Here is a 19,044-nt window from a genome sequence, read left to right as displayed (position 1 = left end):
AGGGCTGGGAGTGTCCCCTAGGGAATAAGATTTCTGTTTGGCGATGAAGGAAGGAACATCTCTGGATGTGGCAAAGGAGATGGTGAGCCAAGTTTGGGGAGGGGCTGCGGATGGCTGACGGAGTGTACATCTATGAGGAAAGCAACCAGGTCACAGTGGGGGAGGGGGGTCTCAGTGAAGCAGTGAGGGACAGAAGTGAACGGAGCTCTGCGCTGTGCTGTCCAAGTTTGGGGCTCATGGTGGCCACAACAGGAACAGCTAATATGCAACTGTGGATGGCTTACATTTCCTGTACTGTAAACCCCTTCAACCTCCCGGAATTTTCTGTAACAGCCTGTGGCACACGCTACCAACTTTAATGAACATCAACCAAAGGAGCCCTAGACAGGACTGGCCCAGCAGCACGCGAAAGGGGCTCAAAGAGAAGCCCCTTAACTGAACTCAGTCACTGCAAGAACTTGGGGTCCAAGAGCAGAGGCACCCCGGGGTTGTCAGACCCCTTGGGCTGGGACAGTGGGCTTTCTGCAGGATGGGGAATGAAAGTGCAAGCCCGGATTAGCTGCAGCTGGAGGGGCAGAGTGACTCCAGGGGATGCCCAGAGTTATTACACTAGATGGGCTCACACGACATTGAAATGATACACACCTAGCACGCTGCCAGCCAGTGTACACAGATGACAGCAATGATCTGTTAGAGCTCAGAAGGTTCCAAACTATGGAATCACCTTTCCAAAGCCCAAGCGTGATCGTACCATTCCCTATCTTAGCTGACGTTATGTTGCCTAGAGAATGAAGACCAAGGTCCTTTGGTGCAGGTCTGAGCTCTGCTGCCTGGTCCTCCTCCACCCAGAAGTTGTGTAGGCCACACCTGCTGCTTTGGTGATACCCCAGTTTGTGACCCTTCTCCCTGCTATCCCCCATGCCACTGTTCCCTACACGATGGGGTGCTGTACTCATGCTCTTCCTTCTGCTTGGAACGCCCTTTTCATCTTCCCACACCTGCCTCTTGTTGTCTGCCAAGTCTTGGCTCAGGTGTCACCTCCTCCTGGAAGCCTTCCGTATTGTGTTGATTTAGGTCATATGTCTCTTATCTAACCCAGCATATAATTTTACAGTTCAATATTTGTTATATTGAGATTCCCTACTTATGTATGTAGCTTCCGGAAAGAATTGAAATACAAGCTTCCAGTCATAGCATGAAGCTGGACTCACTGTAAACACCCAGATACTGAAGGCTCAACTAACTTTATCCCAGAAGTGCAAGCCATAGATTATTTTGTAAATGCTTAATGCTTCCAAAGTGAGCATGGTCTAGAGAATTCCCCTAAAAGGTTATTTGCTAATTCCAATGATGTTCTCGCACCTCACCCAAGGCTCAGGTCCTTCTGTGGATTTCTGTTCAGGGAGCACCCTGCAGGTTTTGCACACGGAGCACTGCAGCAAGTCTTACACCCGTGAGAGTAGATTTAATCTTTCAAAACAGCAAAAGCTGTTGGATTCTCCCATCAGGGAACACAGCAACTTTTCATGCTGCTTAATGGCATTTTTAGAACCTTCCTGGTGATCCTAATGAGGAACTCTGACAGAATGCACTTACAGCCCACAAAACTGTCTTTGGAATAAACAAACATACAAGCAGCTGAGGTAGCAGCAAATGGGCCAACACTCATCCGGGTTGCTACACAGTGGGGAGAGGGGACTGCTTTGAGTTACCCTTAACTGGACGGCCATCCCTGGTCCTTGTTTTGTGTTTAGAATTGATTTGCGGCTAAGTACCCTCATCAAGCCTGGCTCCAATAGGGCCTGGCCCTAAAACCCTTCCTGAGTTCTCAGCCTTGCTATCAGAGGATCTGGAGGCAGCTTGGAGGAGCCTGTGATGTACCGAGCTACTGTATCTGCTGCCTGTACAGCAGGATCGCAATACTCTGAAGCACACAGAGACGAGGGAGTTGAAGTCCCTGCTATGGTTAATGGCTAAGTAACAAAGCAAAGCTGCGCTCGATGAACCCTGTAAGACAGCTTCAGACAGTACATAGAAATGTGTATTACAAAAAGCTTCTAGAAGGATTTTAAAAAAATCAAAATTAATACATCATTTAAACCTACTTTTCTACCAACTTTGGGAAGTACCTTTGGTTTAGTCCGTTTTCTGTTGCTGTAGCAAAATACCCGAGGCTGGGTACTTCATAAAGAGGAGAGGTTACTGTAGCTCAGTTTGGGAGCCTCGAAGCTCCAAGGAGTGGAAAAGGAGAAAGGGACAGGCTGCCTGCGGAAGGAGCCACACATCCGCTCTTTTCTAAGTTGTTTTATTCTTTTGACTTTATTTTAATTCCTAAAAAACACACTTGATTTTTTTCATTTAGCTTTCTGACTCCAGGCTTGTACAATCAAGACTCTCACGCCAGTTTTCTGCTCCTTGACAAGGAAAGCATGCTTGATCCCGTCACAGACACACTTCGCACACGTGGAACCACCACGGGCCCTGCCGGCACAGTTTTCACGTTAGCCAGCCTCGTAAGAACTCGAGGTTCTCGAAGTCTGGCGGGGCACCTGCCACAGGAAGATTCCAGTGCCTTCGCAAGCTTGTTGGCAGAAAGGCCAGGATTTCAGGACCGTCTAGTTCTGTTAGAGGCCGCGGTACAGGAAAGCCTCCAGCAGTGTGTGAAATACTGCACCAGCCTGAATGCCCGCAACCACAGCCCAGAAAGTGCAAGAATCCACTCTTGCAAGAACCCCAGGCACTGCAGCAGAGCAGCGACGAGCCCTTGGGAGAGCAGCACCCCCACTGGCCCAATGTCCTCTTACTCAGCCCCACCTCTTCACGATTCCAACACTGTCCAGGCCACCACACTGAGAACTAAGCCTTCAGCACACAACCCTTGGGGACAAGTAGCATGCAAACCATAGGAGGTACCCAGTGAAGGTGACAAGCAGAGAAATCTTCGTGGGCTGCCTCTGTCAGACAGGATGAATTGTTTTTGTGCCCACCAGAGTGACAGTTCCTCGAGAAACAGACCTCCCTTAAAAGTCTGATGAAACCAAAGGACCTTCCTAGGAAAAATAGCCCTTCACGTGCAAAGATTCTGCGGCTGAGGACGCGAGGGCAACAGCTGCTTGCTAACTTTGATTTAATTGCATCTTTATAGTACATATGCAGACTGTTTTCCTTGTCATGATTCCCAGACCAATACAGTACAACAACCATTTATGTAGCGTTTGTATCATATTAGATGCTGTAAGTACAGGCTGAGTATCCCTTATAATGCTTGGGACTAGAGGTTTCCAGATTTCAGAGTTTTTTGGTTTTTGAATGTTTGCTTGTACAAAATGAAATATCTTTGAGACGGAACCAAGCCTAAGCATGCAATTCACTTAGTTTCATGTGTCTAAAGCCTAATGCACTTAACCTAAAGTTAACTTTATAAGATATTTTTCATAATTTTGTGCACAAAACCGTTTCATGGTATAGAATTTCCCACTTGTGGTATGAGGTCAGTGCTGAGAAAGTTTTCAATTTTGGAGCATTTCAGGTCTTGGATTTTAGGGTTGGGGTGCTCAGCCTGTACTCTAGAGATGATTTAAATTATACAAGATGTTATACATAGGTTGCATGCGAATATGAAGCCATTTCATGTAAAGGAATTGAGCACAGGCAGATTTTGGAATCCACAGGAAGTCCTGGGACCAATCCACCAAGGGATGACGGTACTGAAAAAATTGCACATTTTAGTTCAGAGGTCCCCGTATCTCCTGATGTCTACCTATGGCTTCTAAAGATGTTCACCTCTCAGGTTAAAAATCTCTGATTTGTTCATTTAAATAACTTCTCATTTTTAAAAATTGTTTCCTTTTGGCTAAGAACCTACTAATAAATTCTCTGAAATGCCATTTATAGAATATCTTACTTAAAAGCAAAACAAAACAGTCTTTTCTCTAAGGAGTTGCCACATTTGCAAGTATTACAGGGATGTAATACTGGCTTGCCTTGTGTCATACACCAGGTTTGCGTACTTTCATTCTGCAAACTAGTGACTCTTCATCACCCCTATGGACTTTTACTCTAAGGGACAGTGTGCCAGCGTGGTCAAGCCTCAGAGCCACAGTTAAAGGATTTCAATTCCAATCTCAGTTTTGCCACTCACTGGTGTTATAAGCCTGGTAAATTCTCTTCTATCTCCCAGCCTCCATTCCTTCCTCTGTAAAATGAGCCAATGATAAAATTTGACTTAGTCACTTCACAGAGCTGTTAAGAAGACCAGATGGGGTAACAGATGTGTGCTATCCAAATGCGAGGTTCTTGTTGTTGTTCAGGGTTGTCTGAATGGAAGACATTTGCCATGTGTACATTTTGCAGGTTCACTTCCCGGGAAGAAATTTTATTCAAGTCTGACATCACGGACTTTTGCCTTACAATGAAATCACTGTGCAGGATGTTCTGTGTTTAAAATAACACCACCCATATTGACAATGCCAAGTCATTCATGCTCACGCCAAGTGCCAGCCATTCTCTAATCCTCTAAATCTCCCAGAGATGTCGACTGTGCTTCCCTCCCAACACCACCTCATTACAGGCAGAAGATGTGCACGCTTTACTGATAGATTAACAGTGACTCACAGTATACAAGGCTATGGTGAGGGATGCTCGCATAAGACTTCTATTTTGGGAAATACTTTCATAAGCTGGAAGAGACTTGTACAATACAGTACAGTGTCGCTCTGAAAACAGATCTATGTCACTGCTTGTATGGTTGGAGTTACTAAGCTTTGGAGCTGGCACTGACCTACCCTGTCCCGAAAGCTGATGCAATGAAGTGAAACTCACTGCTAGTAGCCCTCGCAATCAGATGGATCAAATTGCAATATTGTTCTTGAAAAATAATAAACAGTACAGAATGAAGTATGCTGGAGGCCATGTCCAGAACAGGAGGCTGTCCTTGTACAAAATGACACATCTCCCATGTTGCGGGGTGGCAGCAGTTTCCCAGAGCTGTGCTATGAACACATCCCTCAGATTTGTGTTCCTTTATGACTCTAAACCTGTAAAGAAATCTAAAATAGTCTTTGAAAAAAATCCTGCCACTTAAAAATGCTGCGATCTGCCTGGTGCTGGCACTTCAACAGCAAGTGGCAAGCCAGCCGGCATGTGTCTGGCTGAATCAGAAACCCCAGGCAACAGGAGGGTTTTCAGGGATGATGTGTGCAGCCCCCTCCTAGCCTCTCCATCAAGGGGGAAAGCTGCTCGCGGACTGTTCACGGTTTTCATCAAAGCGGGTCACTCTCCCTTCTGTGCAGGGAACAACCCCAAGCCTGTGAGAAACCACACTGAAGCTGTATCTCCAGAACCTGGGAAATGAGAATATAATGTTTGCTTCAGTGTTCCCCTCCTCCCACTGCCTCCACGTCTCCTGCCACTGCTGCCACATTCATCTTCCCAATACACACTTTGCTGACGTCATCATTTGATTGTGAGGAACGCCTTGGGGGTTGCTGAGCAAAGTTCAAGCCCTTGAGTCTGGCCTTCAAGGCTCTCCAAAGACCTGGCAGGCCAATTCAGTCCAACATTTAGGAAAACAAAAATACCAGGGCTGGCACTGTGGTATGCCATCCATATGGGTGCCGGTTCGTGTCCAAGCTGCTTCACGTCCAGTCCAGCTCTCTGCTGTGGCCTGGGAGTGCAGTGGAGGATGGCCCAAGTGCTTGGGCCCTGCACCCACATGGGAGACCAGGAAGAAGCTCCTGGCTCCTGGCTTCAGATCGACGGGCTCTGGGTGGAATACCCCTTTCTCTCTCTCTCTCTCTCTCTCTCTCTCTCTGTATCCTTCTCTGCCCCTCAAATAAATAAATAAATCTTTAAAAATCAAAAAAGTAAAAAGAAAGCAAAAATATCATTTCTTCCCAATCTCTTCTAGAAAATTGAAGAGGCTATTGTCTTTCTCAACTCATTTCAAGATACTAACATGTGATACCAAGACCAAACACATCACAAGGAAACTGTTCAATATAGCTCATGGGCATAAACATAAAAAGTCTTAGAATTAGCAAATCATGGGCTGGTGCAAAGCCATAGTGGGTACAGCCACCACCTTCAGTGCCAGCATCCCATATGGGCGCTGGTTCAAGTCTCAGCTGCTCCACTTCCCATCCAGCTCTCTGCTATGGCCTGGGAAAGCAGTAGAAGATGGTCCAAGTGCTTGGGCCCCTGCACCCACATGAGAGATTCAGAAGAAGCTCCTGGCTCCTGGCTTTGGATTGGCACAGTTCTGGCCATTGTGGCCAATTGGGGGGGGGGGGGTGAACCAGCAGATGGAAGACCCCTCCCTCTCTCTCTGCCTCTGCCTCTCTGTAACTCTGCCTTTCAAATAAATAAATATTAAAAAAAGAATTAGCAAATCAAATCCAACAAATTATAAAAAGGATAATACACATGGACACATGGAGTTTAACCTAAAGATGCAGGGTTGGTTTATCACTTGAACGTCAACAGATGCCTTTCTGATATTAATGGATATTCTCAGTAGATACAGAAACAACATTTGACAAAAATTCAACATACAACAGCTATTCATGATAAAAAATAGAAATGGAAGGAAATTGTTTTCACCTCACAAAGCGCATTTACAAATGTTTACAGCAAACATCACACTTAATGGTGATGGACTCAATGATTTCCTTGTAAGATCACCAATAAGAAGACATGAATCTTTCCTCCTACCACCGCAAATCATTTCTGGGGTAGGGATTCGAGCCAGTATAGTAAAGCAAGAAAGGAGAAATCAAATGCATCTAGATTAGAAAGGAAGAAGTAAACTTTCCTATGAAATCTGAGAAAAGGAAAATCCTAAGATTAATAAGAGTATTTAGCAGGAACAGGATGCAATTGCAATTTATAAATATCAACTGTCTTTCTATAAACTAGCAAAGTTTAGAAATTGAAACTTAAACTAACAATACCTTACCTCATCAAAAATGCTAAATACTTAGAGGTGAATTTGACAAGATATGTAGACCCAAACACAAGAATGCAGTCTAATTTGATAAATGTCACATGTACAACCTTAAAAGTATATGTTGCTGAGTGGAGTGTTCCATAAATACCAATTAGGTCAAAATAGTTGATGATGCTCTTCAAATTTTCTATATCCTTGCAGATTTTTGGTCTGCTTGTTCTACTGGTTACTGGGAAGGGAAGGGTGCTGAAATCTCTAATTATAAATGTGGATTGTCTGATGATTTTTGCACTTCTATCAAGTCTTACCCATGTGTTTGATACTCTGCTTTCAGCTAAGATAATCATCTTCCATATCTGATAATGATAACTTGTGTGCATTGATACACAATCACACACATACACATCCCTACCGATCACTGCCATTTATGAATGCAAATGAAAATGCCCCAGACAAACTCCTAGCAAGTAAAATTCAAAGATACAATAAAGGGCGTAATCCACCATGACTAAGCCATAATTCTGAAGCTATGTTATATAGTATTAAGTAATCTAATATGGCATATCAATACATTAAGTTACAGTAATCGTAGGATAAAAAGTCCAAAAGGCATTCAGTAAAATTTAATATGCAATTTTAAATAAAAACTCTTCAAAAACCAGATTCACAAGGACATTCATTACATGAATAAATATCTATTGCAATCTTTAATCAATAGCCAATTTTATGCTTAATGATAAAAATACACTAGAAGCATTCTTTCTGAGAACCTCCATTAATAAATTTCTGTTTCTCTCACAGAGGTTTACAATTTGTCCACGTTCACTGTCCATGGCATTTGCCTCCCAGCCCCACGGTTCTTGTGCTTCCTCAGTTCACTCCAGAGAAAGTAGCTGCAAGGTACTGGACCTGTCACAAGGTTTATATTTCACTTCCAACCTTGGTCAAAGACATGGCAAAAGCCACCTTGATTTTTAAAAGTAGAAAATAAGGGGGCCGGTGCCATGGCTCACTTGGTTAACCCTCCGCCTGTGGTGCTGGCATCCCACATGGCCACCGGTTCTAGTCCCGGTTGCTCCTCTTCCAGTCCAGCTCTCTGCTGTGGCCTGGGAGGGCAGTGGAGGATGGCCCAAGTGCTTGGGCCTCTGCACCTGCATGGGAGACCAGGGAAAAGCACCTGGCTCCTGGCTTCAGATTGGCATAGTTCCAGCCATGGCGGCCATTCGGGGAGTGAACCAATGGAAGGAAGACCTTTGTCTCTGTCTCTCTGTAACTCTACCTGTCAATTAATTAATTAATTAAAGTAGAAAATAAAAAGCCAAAATGATTGGGAAAGCTATTTCCATATAGCCACATGAAATGGGAAAAACTTTTTTGAAAAGGTAATTTTCTAATCTTATTTTTTAAAGAATTTTAGCCCCTAATTTATCTTATTAACACACCCTTTGTCATACAACTGGAAAGAATTATATAGATAGAAATTCTACAGTGAGGAGGTTGTTAGCTGGGTTTTAACATTTAATCATATTACACATAATTTATTACCTTTACTTTTCACTTAGCCATATACTTTGATTATTTTCCTACAAAATAAGTATGTCTTAATCATTATTCTACAAGCTATATGTCATGATATCGTTGTAGCATGATCTCCTTAACCTTGTACTGTTGGTGAGCATTCATGTTGTCTCCAGTTTCCCCAAACTTGCCATTTTAACAAATATTCCTACTTCCTCCCACCCACATAGCATATAGGAAAGTCCTGACATTTTTCCCTATAACCCAGATTGCTCTCTCCCTAATCCTGATATAATCTTTCAAGTTTACATACTAGACTAAATAAATCAGAAGAACTTTGGACAAAGAATTGGAAGATCAAGTTGGGGGTCAACATTGTCCAGTTTCATAGCTCTGATTCTCTTATAGCCCAGAATGTTTTCATTAGATTTCCACTCTTGTCTGCATACACACCCCAGGAGATTAGAGGTTCTCATATGACAAGGGAAAAGAATCTGTGATACCAAGTACCATGCTAGGAATTCTAGAAACAGATCCCAAACTAAAAGCATGCATAGCACAAACCACCAGTCAACAAGCCTACTCAAGAACAGAGTTTCCATCAGCATTTTAGTCCCTCACTTTGAAGTCTGAACAGCCAGAAGGTCATCTAGTACTTTTACAAGTCTTCCAATCTGAAAAGTGAACTAAACTGAACCAAGAGAAAAGCAACAACTTCAGAAGAAATCATGCCAATGGAGTGACAGAAGGAAGTGTGCAAAGAAAATCTCTGTAGTTCATAGTTTTAAGACACAAGACATTGCCTGTATAAAACAAGAACAGCACACTATTTAAAAAAAAAAAAAAAGGAACAAGAAGAATTCTTGGAAGTTAAAAAAACACTATTGCCAAAAATACAAAGCTCGGCAAAATAATTCAAAGATAAAACTGAAAAAAAATCCAAAAAAATAGAACATATGCCCAATCCTCTTATCAGACCTTCCAATCAAATATCTAGGTGTGGAACCCAGGCATATTTTTTTTTTTAACTCTCCAAGTGATTCTCATGTGCAGCCAGGGTTTAGAACCACTAGGTTAAGAGCAGTATGATAGGTTTTTATTCAGTAGAATATCATGCATCCAATAAAAATGGGTTTTTGAAAAAAAAAAAGTAGAACAAAATTCAAAGAGGGAGAAAATAGGAGACAAAATACATGACAACTAGAGGATTAATTCCGAAGGCCAACCATCAGAGAGTTCCAAAGAGTTCAGAGAATATGAAGCGAAGACTATCCAAGAAATGAGAATTTACTGTGAGACAAAGGCATCCACTGATTGTCTATCATAATAAACAGCTTCACGGCACATCCAGACCCTGAGCATACAGTGGATACCATCAATATTTCCAGAAAGAAACACTGACCACAAGTAAAGAAAGGTTAGACAACGGTGTATCGTTAAACTTCTCAACAGCACCAGACACTACAAAAAAAAGATGGAACAATGGTTTAATAATATGAAGATTAGTTAAATCTAGAATGTTATATTCAAACTACCAACCAAATAGGAGAGGAGGTAAAATAAACATTTTCACACCTGCAAGGTTTTAAAAGGATTTATCAAACAAATGCAAAGTTAGGTAATTATTATTTCCAAGGAAATAATAAATATTTGTACAAGAAGAACAGGAAAAATACACTAGAGTTAGCTGGGAATAAGACTTTCATTGTTATAAAAATGCACATACTAATTATTAATATAATCCAAAGTTATGCAATGGAAGGATGTAGGGAGGGGGAATATGGAGGCAGGGTGCTAGGAGAAATTTGTAAAAATTTAAATGTATTGCACGTATTTAAAAGGCAAGGATAATGAGACTCATTAACAGAAATAGTCCATCCACTGGTATGCTTTCCAAATACCTACCAACACCTAGGGCTGAGCCAGGCCAAAGTCAGGAACCTGGAACTCACTCCAGGTGTCTGGTGTGGGAGGAAGGGACTCAGGTACTTCAGCCACCATGTGCTACTTCCCAGAGTGTGCACTGGCACGAAGCTGGAATAGGAATCAGAGCTAGGGCTTGATCCCAAGCACTCTGATGTGGCATGGGTTGTCCCAAGTAACACCTTAACCATTGCACTAAATACCACCAGGGGAAATTTTGAGTAAACTTTTCTTATTTTATAGCAACAAGTCCAACGATCCAAAAACCAAGATATTGGACTAAAAATGTTATCATTTAGAAAATGATAGGGAATATTAGCAATACGAATCCTTAAAGTTAACAGTACTTGTGCCTGGATTGTCGGGATCAGGGGTGGGAATGTGGTGAGAGAGGAGACCACTGATCTTCATTATAATCGTTGTAGAACTTGGTAAGTTTTCACACTACACATACATAGATTTTTTTGTTTTACAATAATAACTTTAAAAGGGAGAGTATGCTTCCAGAGATTCAGAGGCAAAAACACATAGGGTTGAGGAAGTTCCTTTATGTGTTGGTACAAGAAGATAAAAATATGCTCCAAGAAACGCACTGGAGGCTGAATTCCAGCAATGCCAGAGGTTCAAAAAAGGAAGCTGTGCTCTGGTTCAAATGGCTGCAAAGATGCTTCAAAACATACAGCTGTCCTAGGAACTCCTTTCTCCACGGGAGCTCTTGCCTGAGTTCAGTCAGGCTGAACACCATGTGTCAAATATCTAAGCCCTGGACCAAAGGAATACATTGTGCAAAATCAAAGAAAAAATATGGCCAAGATAAAAGAGAATGGCAGAAAGACAAAGTCAGGAAGATGTTAGGGATGAGGAGAAGAGAGACATCATGAATGAAACATTTATGAATGAATCATGAGTGACCATGCCCAGCATGGGCAAGGCCCTGCGTTAAGTGCGTGACTAACACAGTAATGTTTATCCTCCTATCACAGTGTTAGGTATTTCCTGCTCTCTACTCCATGACGGAGAAAGCTGCAACTCTGAGAGGTAAACTCACTTGACCAAAAGCCACACCACTAATGATGTGGGGCCTGGAATTGAGCCAGCTCTGTCTAATTCCAGTCTTCTGTGCCAAGACAAAGAGAAGAGTCAGAGAAAAACGATGACATTTCCTTTGCCTTCTGGGCATATCAAAATGCCACATTTTTAAAAATTGTGATAATATATAAATACAAAACAAAATTTGCCATTCCAAAATTTACCCTTCCAAAGTGCACAAGTCAGTGACATTAAGTACGTTCCCAGTGTTGTACAAATGCCATTTCCATCCATTTCCAGACTTTTTTATCCTTCCAAGTAGAAACATTATATCTATTCTATAATAATCCCTGATTGCCTCTCTCCCCAGCCCTAGTAACCTCTATTTTGCTTTCTATCTCCATGAATTTGTCTACTCTGTTTACTTAGGATATACGGACTCACACACTGTCCTCTCTTGCCTGACTAACTAAGTGTAATGTTTTCAAGGCCCATTCATGGGCCTGCATCAGAACTCCATTCCTTTTATGGGCCTATAACATCCCATAGCATGCACAGAACACTTGTGATTTACCCTTCCTCTGTGGCTGCACATTTGGGTTCTTTCCTTCTTCTGGCTGTGTGAATACCGCTGCTATGAACATCACTGTACATGCATCTACTCAAGGACCTGCTTTAATTCTTTGGAGCATGCAAGTCATTTTAAAACCCGGTCTTCTCTTTATTGTTTTCTGAATGTTCCAAGTTTTCTCCACACTCTGTCCCTAAATCATTCTTCCATCTCCACTCTGTGCTTCAAACCTCTCCAGTCCATGGAGGAAGACCACAGGAAAGTTGGTTTTCCAATAATTCCTTGACTCTCTGGGACTGCTTAATTAATTAATTCATCTTCATTTATTCATTCATTAACTATTTTGAGCACTTCTATGCCTGATACTCTGCCAAGAAAATGGGATGCTTCTGCCATCATTCAGTGTACATTTCACTTGCTGATTTTTCTGCTCCACACTTATCAGAACATTTCCAAAACACTGGAATGGCTTTTCCAAAATGCAATGCTAGGGGCAGGTTATATGGTTGCTGCCTGTGATGCTGGCATCCCACGTGTGAGTGTGGGTTCAAGTCCCCAGCTGCTCTGCTTCCAAGAGGATGATCCAAATACTTCGGCCCCTTCCATGCAAGGGAGGGACCTGGATGGAGTTCCTGGCTCCTGGCTTTAGCCTGGCCTAACCCTGGCCACTGCAGCCATTTGGGGAGTAAACAGCAGTTGGAAGATCTCTGTCTCTCCCTCTCTCTGTCACTCTGCCTTTCAAATAAGTAAAATAAATCTTAAACTAAAAAAAAAAAAAAAAAAAAGAAGGACGCAGCTCTTCACATGAGTGAAAGGATGGAAGACATGGTCCTGATGAAGATGCAGTGTCCTTCAGAAAGGCGGTCTGAGCCCCTCCCCCCATCCAGAGGAAGAGCTGAGCACAGGCAAGCAGCAGGAGGAGGAGGAAGCAGGAGGGTGGAAGAAGAGCGAGGTTCCAGGATTAGCCTAACTCACTATGTAAGTCTCATTCCCAAGAGCAGAAGCGTTTGCATCCCTCTCATCACACCATTTGGAAGCTTAGAGTCCCAGGTGGTTTCCCAGGATGACTTAGTAGATAACAGGCAGTATTCTACTGGATTCAAGGACCACTGTGGATTCTAAAAGAAGTTTAAACTCTGTAGTAAGTTGGAAAAGAACTTTTGCAGCTTGGCTCCATATAAAAACACAGCTTCCTACATTTTTAATGATTAAAACAATTCTGGTGCTACAGTCCCTAGTACACTGCTGAAATCTGCATTGTTTCAGAACGAGCCATGCCTTTCTTGGCTCTGAAGGCTCCTGAAAAGCTTCAGTGCTGTTTCAGATGGGAGCATTAGGTTTTCTCCAAAAAGCACAGATCTGAGGCTCAATAACTGGCAACAACTTAGAAGTACGTCTCAGTTGAGTTCAGCCCCAGCTACCCAGCAGGTGCCTCAGCCCAGGGATTGTTTGGTCTTATTTTTTTAAGATATTTTTATATATTTGCAAGTCAGAATTACAGAGAGAGAGAGAGAGAAATAGAAAGAGGTAGAAATGGAGACAGAGATCTTCCAGCTGCTGGTTCACTCCTTAGATGGTCACGACAGCCAGGTCTGAGTGATGTCAAAGCCAGAAGCTAGAAGTTTCTTAAAGGTTTCTTATGTGGGTGGCAGGAACCCAAACACTTGGGCCATCTTCTGCTGCCTTTCCCAGGCCATTAGCAGGGAACTGGATCAGAAGTGGAGCAGCCAGGACTTGAACTGGCACTCATTTGGGAAGCTAGCTTTGCAGGCTCTGGCTTTATTTGCTATGCCACAATGCCAGCTCTGGGTGGTTTGATGTTTTCAGGAGACTAAGTAGAATTACATGAGAAGCAAACAGGTGCACATTAGGTATTCCAGGTCAAAATGAAGATTACAAATTGACAGTGCAAAGTGATAGTGAAGAAGTATTTTCTCTGCTTTGGGCAAAAGGGGCCAGATGAGTGAAGAATTGGTCACGTTCAGAGCCAGCACACCATGTTCTAATACCCAAACATCTTGACTGGAAACTAACCCCAGCAAAGCAAACAGAAACAGGGGTATCACTATGACATTACCTGCAAACATTTTATGGGTTTTCATTATTTTTCATTTATTTAATTTATTTAGTCAGAAGGTGGAGAGAGGCAGACATACAGAGATCTGTCTGCTGGTTCACTCCCCATAGGCTTGCAATAGCGAGGGCTGAGCTAGTCCAAAGCCAGAAGTCAAGAATTCAATCCAGGTCTCCCAAGTGGGTGGCAAGGACTTGACTTCGGCCATAACCGGCTGCCTCCCACAGTGCACATCTGCAAGAAGCTGGAATTGGGTGAAGCCAGGACTTGAATCCAGGTGCATCCCAGCTGGCATCTCGAATCTTATGCCAAACACCTATCCCAGAAAACCTCCTTCAGTGGATTTGACATCAAGCCCAGAAAGCAGCTGGAATGATGTCTTCTTGGATCTTTGTCTTTCCTCTTCTGCCATCTAATTTCCCTAAATGCAAATGCTATCTCACCTAGTTTTTCTGGGACAAGGATGTTCTTTAGAAAACCAAGATAGTATAATGTCCTCGGGCAGTCAGTTTCAACAAATGACTATTCAAATTAATTTGAAGGCTGCATTACAATCATGAGAATTTTTATAATGTAAATGTTCAAATGGCACTGTCCCATTGGAGGGCCTCAGGACATAAGAAAGAAAAACACATGCTAAGAAGGAAGCCAATGTTCCCTCAACGGGGTATGGGTGTGGTGTACTGCAAAGCTACTTCCATTACACTGCACGGGCAGACCTCATGCGTTTTAACGAGGGCAAGGCACCCGTGCGTGTCCTCCATAGCCAGCACTAAACATATAAGGAGCCCTGAGCTTCCCAGCCCTGGCTAGGAGGCCCTGGTTCTCTCCCTCTTTGCAATGTGTCTTCCTGCCTTTCTTCTCTGCACCTGTTTACCTGTTGCTTGCCCCATGGGTGTCATCCTGCATTCCTAGCCCTCACTCACTTTTAGATGGGCTTTGCACCTTCTCCTGGGTTTTTTTCAGTACCTAATCCCAGACTCTCTCTGCTCTAGAACTCATGGGCTAACTACATTACCCAGGCAAGCCACTGATTCTCAGGCCAGCATCCTCAGTGGATCTGTCTGTGCCTCCCCCCACAAAGGCATACTAAGACTATACTTGTCGTCACACTCTCTCCTCCGGACTGCACCTTTAGAGGTGACCGCAGCAGGCAGCGAGGTTAAGGTCACTGGTCACAGTCCCACATGCGATAGGAGCCTAGAGTGGAGAACATCCAGCCCCGAGATTTCAATAACTGGGTCCCACCCTAGGTCTACCTACCACTTTCAGGCTGTGTAGCCAAGTGACCTGATCAAGTTCCGACTTCACCATCTCAGCGCACGAGGCCCTTGATTATGGGATTCCTAAGCATTTCTTTGCATTCTCCTGTCACTACCTCCATCACTTCATTCCATCCAGTCATGCGGCCCCAGGATAACTGTTCATGCTCTAGCTACCTGGTTGGCTTTGTGCATGGTTTCCCCTCAGCCTAATCCACTCTTCCCCTCACTTCTTGTCCAGCCTGTGCTCTGGTGGGGCCATCATCCTAGGGCAGGCTCCTCTGTCACTGTGCCACCAGCTACATCGCGACCTCCAGCCTCCTCTGCACTTGATGAACACATCTGCCCTCCACTGTGGACTGCAAGCTCTTTGAGATCAGGCACTGTGCCATATTTGATTTATAATTTCCTGTTTCGACATATGCCTGGAACAGAGCAATACTCAATAACTGTTTGCAGAATGACTGAGTGTTCACCTGCCTCACATATCGTCTCTCATTTAATCATCACCAGGCTGGCATTAATACACCATTTGACAGTGCAGAAACTGAGGCTTATCTTTTACTTACCAATTATCTGGGTAAAGTCACAATTACAGAGTGACAGAGGTACTTTGTGAACTCGAGCCAGCTTGATTCTAAACCTCAATCTTTTTTTCATCACAAAAGGGTTCTCCCATCAATGGAACCAATTTCGGTGATGGATTTGAAGTATGCAATTAACTTCACATGGAAATAAGCCAGCCTCTGAAGAATTCTAGACTTTAACAGAATAGGATCTGGCATGTCTCGCTATCTGCAACTGGTGCCTTTACGATTGAGAAGGGCTTTGTGTTTGCAGAAAGCTGAAAGCCCACTTTCATATTGGTGCAACATGAAATTTACAATTCCTGAAACCCAGAGGAAAGCAAAAGGGAGGGGAAATGGCCAGGGTCCAAAACATGGTAGGGGAAGAGAAAATAAATGAAATGAAATAATAGTGGTTATAAGATCAAAAAAGCTGACAGCTCATGGCTAAGAATGTCAAGATCACGTGACTCAATGGGAAGTCTTTGTTGCAACTGGTAGAACCTGTCAATCAAGGTCTCAAAGATCTTTTCTTCTAGCACAATCAGAGAGCTGCTGTGTTTTTATGTAAGAACCTCTATTGTGTGGGAGTCAGCGCTTACAGCTGCATGGTGCCTTCTATCAGCAAAGATTGCTTGGGAATAAGAGCACCAGGGCAGGGTTTTGCACACCTGTCACCCATGATCTTGGGAAAATTCAGTGTACCTAAAAATTAAGCTTGCAGCGTGTTTTAGACAAATGTTCACCATGACCCACTGCCAAAGTCCAAAATATATGTGTGTGTGAGTATGAGTGAGCAAGAGAGAAAGAGAGAGAGCGAGAGCAAGAGAGAGATACTGTACTGAGGCAAAGATGAAATGAATGTAGCAGTGTTATCCAGCAGTTAACAAATATTGACAGGTCTAATAATAGTTTATCCTCAGCTAATCCTATAATGTGCTCCCTTAGTACTACAGCAGCTAATCATGTAGAGGCCTGGACTTCCAGTGAGCTAGCTTCAGCACACAACTTCCTGCTGAGGGTGGGACTCCGAGTAAATACTGAATTGACATTATTGACATTCCTCTATTGTATGGATCCCAATAGCTGTGGGTGTTTTACCTGTATTTATTGATTCAGTTGTTAATGTTAGAAACTTGTTCTTGCCTTAGATTCCATGCATGAGGGTACATGGAATAGTACCCTCAAACTAGTGTTTGTGGAACACTCAAAATAATGTTTGTGGAAATGTAATTAAAAGATAAGTTTATTTTGGTGTAAGAGTATTTTGAAATCCCTGTATAGTTTTTTTTTAAATAATATGCATTTTCACAAAATTTTTTGAAGACCCTATGTAGAATTTAGAATGACTTCTGCTTACCTACAACTTAAAAAAAAAAATCAAAGTTAAAAAAAGCTGCATTATTAGTTATAATGTTACCCCATTTGAGCTTATGAATTTGGAGCCTAGTGACATGGTGGTGCAGCACGTTAAGCCACTGCTTGTGACACAGGCATTCTATATAGCAGTGCAGCTACTCAGCTTTGATAGCTCCTTGCTGGAAGAACCTGTACGTGAGAAAGCAGCAGAAGATGGCTCAAGTACTTGGGCCCCTGCCACCCATGTAGGAGACCCCACTGGGGATACTGCCTTTGGCCTGGCTAGCCCTGGCTGTTGTGGCCATTTCAGAAGCGAACAAGCGACAGAAGATTCTCTGCCCCTCCCTCTCTCTGTCATTCTGCCTTTCAAATAAATAAATCTTTTTTTTAAAGTGGCAATATTCTACAATATCTGTCCTGATAAATGATTTTTTTAAAATAGACCTACTCATTGTAGATTTTATAAATCATGGGAGGATATTTGAAGTCAATGCTAGACTCTTCCCTATTTACTAAGTTTTGCTTCTTAAAATTCTTTATAACATGAGAAAGGACAAAAGAAAATGTGCCTTTATGTTCTCATTATGTTCCAAGATATAATGAATAATGAATGAGGACTCTCAAATTTTCCCCAGTCAACTGCACAGTGACTATGAGAGTGACATATTATTAGGATGGTCTGGGCCGCAAGTAATAAAAATAAACTTGTCTGTACCATAAAGAATTTATCATTTTACTCATTAAAAATCCAGAAAGAGAGCTGTTCCAGAGCTGACTGCCCCAGAGGCTCCCAAGAGTCATCATGCACCCAGACCTTGCGTTGGTCTGCTACATTACCTTGTGCATCCCAGCTTGTCCTCACAATGACTCATGATTTCAGGATGGCAACAGTAATTTCAGAAGACAAATAAATACAAGGCGAAAATGCTTTCTTTAAGGAATCCCATCTTACCAGTGAGGGCACTTTCCCAGGGATGATCCTAGCAGCAATTTCCCCCTAAGGTATCCGAAGCCAGGATTTCACCACACGCCTACGCTTAGGCCAATCAACCAATCGCAAGAAAAACAGAATCCCTCTGATCAGCCAGCACCACCTTCCAGTGCTGTGCTTGAAGGTCACGTTCCCTGAGACTTAGGGCAACGTGCAGGAGCACAGACACTTTAACTCAGTTCTGTTATGAAGGCAGAAGAAAGAGTGACTGTTGGGTTAGACAACAAGATTCTACAACAAATGCCACAGCAAACGTTTCTGCTATCCGCTCACTGCACATGCTCATTTTGTCCTCACTCAACAGCTGCTTCCTGCATGTCTTCTGTGTGTCATACAGTCTTTTAAGCAGCAGAGAACACCAGAATTAGACGAAGCAGACCCTGTCCCCGTCCTGATGGACTTCCATCTGTTGGGCTTCTCCTGATCACCTACTTAGGAAGTGTGCATGTCAACACACTCATTTCAAAGTGAGAAAATAGAAGCCTAGAGTGACTAAGTTATTTGCTGAAACAGTGATCCACATGAATTTGAATTATCTACTGTTTGTGCTTTTTGTGGCATTGATTATCCTGAATACAAAACCTTTTCATATGCGTAAATAGAACTTATCAAACACCAGCCCAAAGTATAAGCACTAAAACAAATCACTGTAGGGTGAACTATGATAAATGACTCCATAAGATTCACTTAGATGACATTGATACGCCATTTAAATAAAGCTTATTGTAAAAATTTGGTCATGATCTTTTGAGGAGGGGTAATCTTTTTGTAAACCATGAACATTTCTTCCTGTCATGTCCCATTC

The sequence above is a fragment of the Lepus europaeus genome, chromosome 12 (genome assembly GCF_033115175.1).
Source record: "Lepus europaeus isolate LE1 chromosome 12, mLepTim1.pri, whole genome shotgun sequence".
Lineage (NCBI taxonomy): Eukaryota > Metazoa > Chordata > Mammalia > Lagomorpha > Leporidae > Lepus > Lepus europaeus.
Note: the sequence above shows the minus strand (reverse complement) of the source record.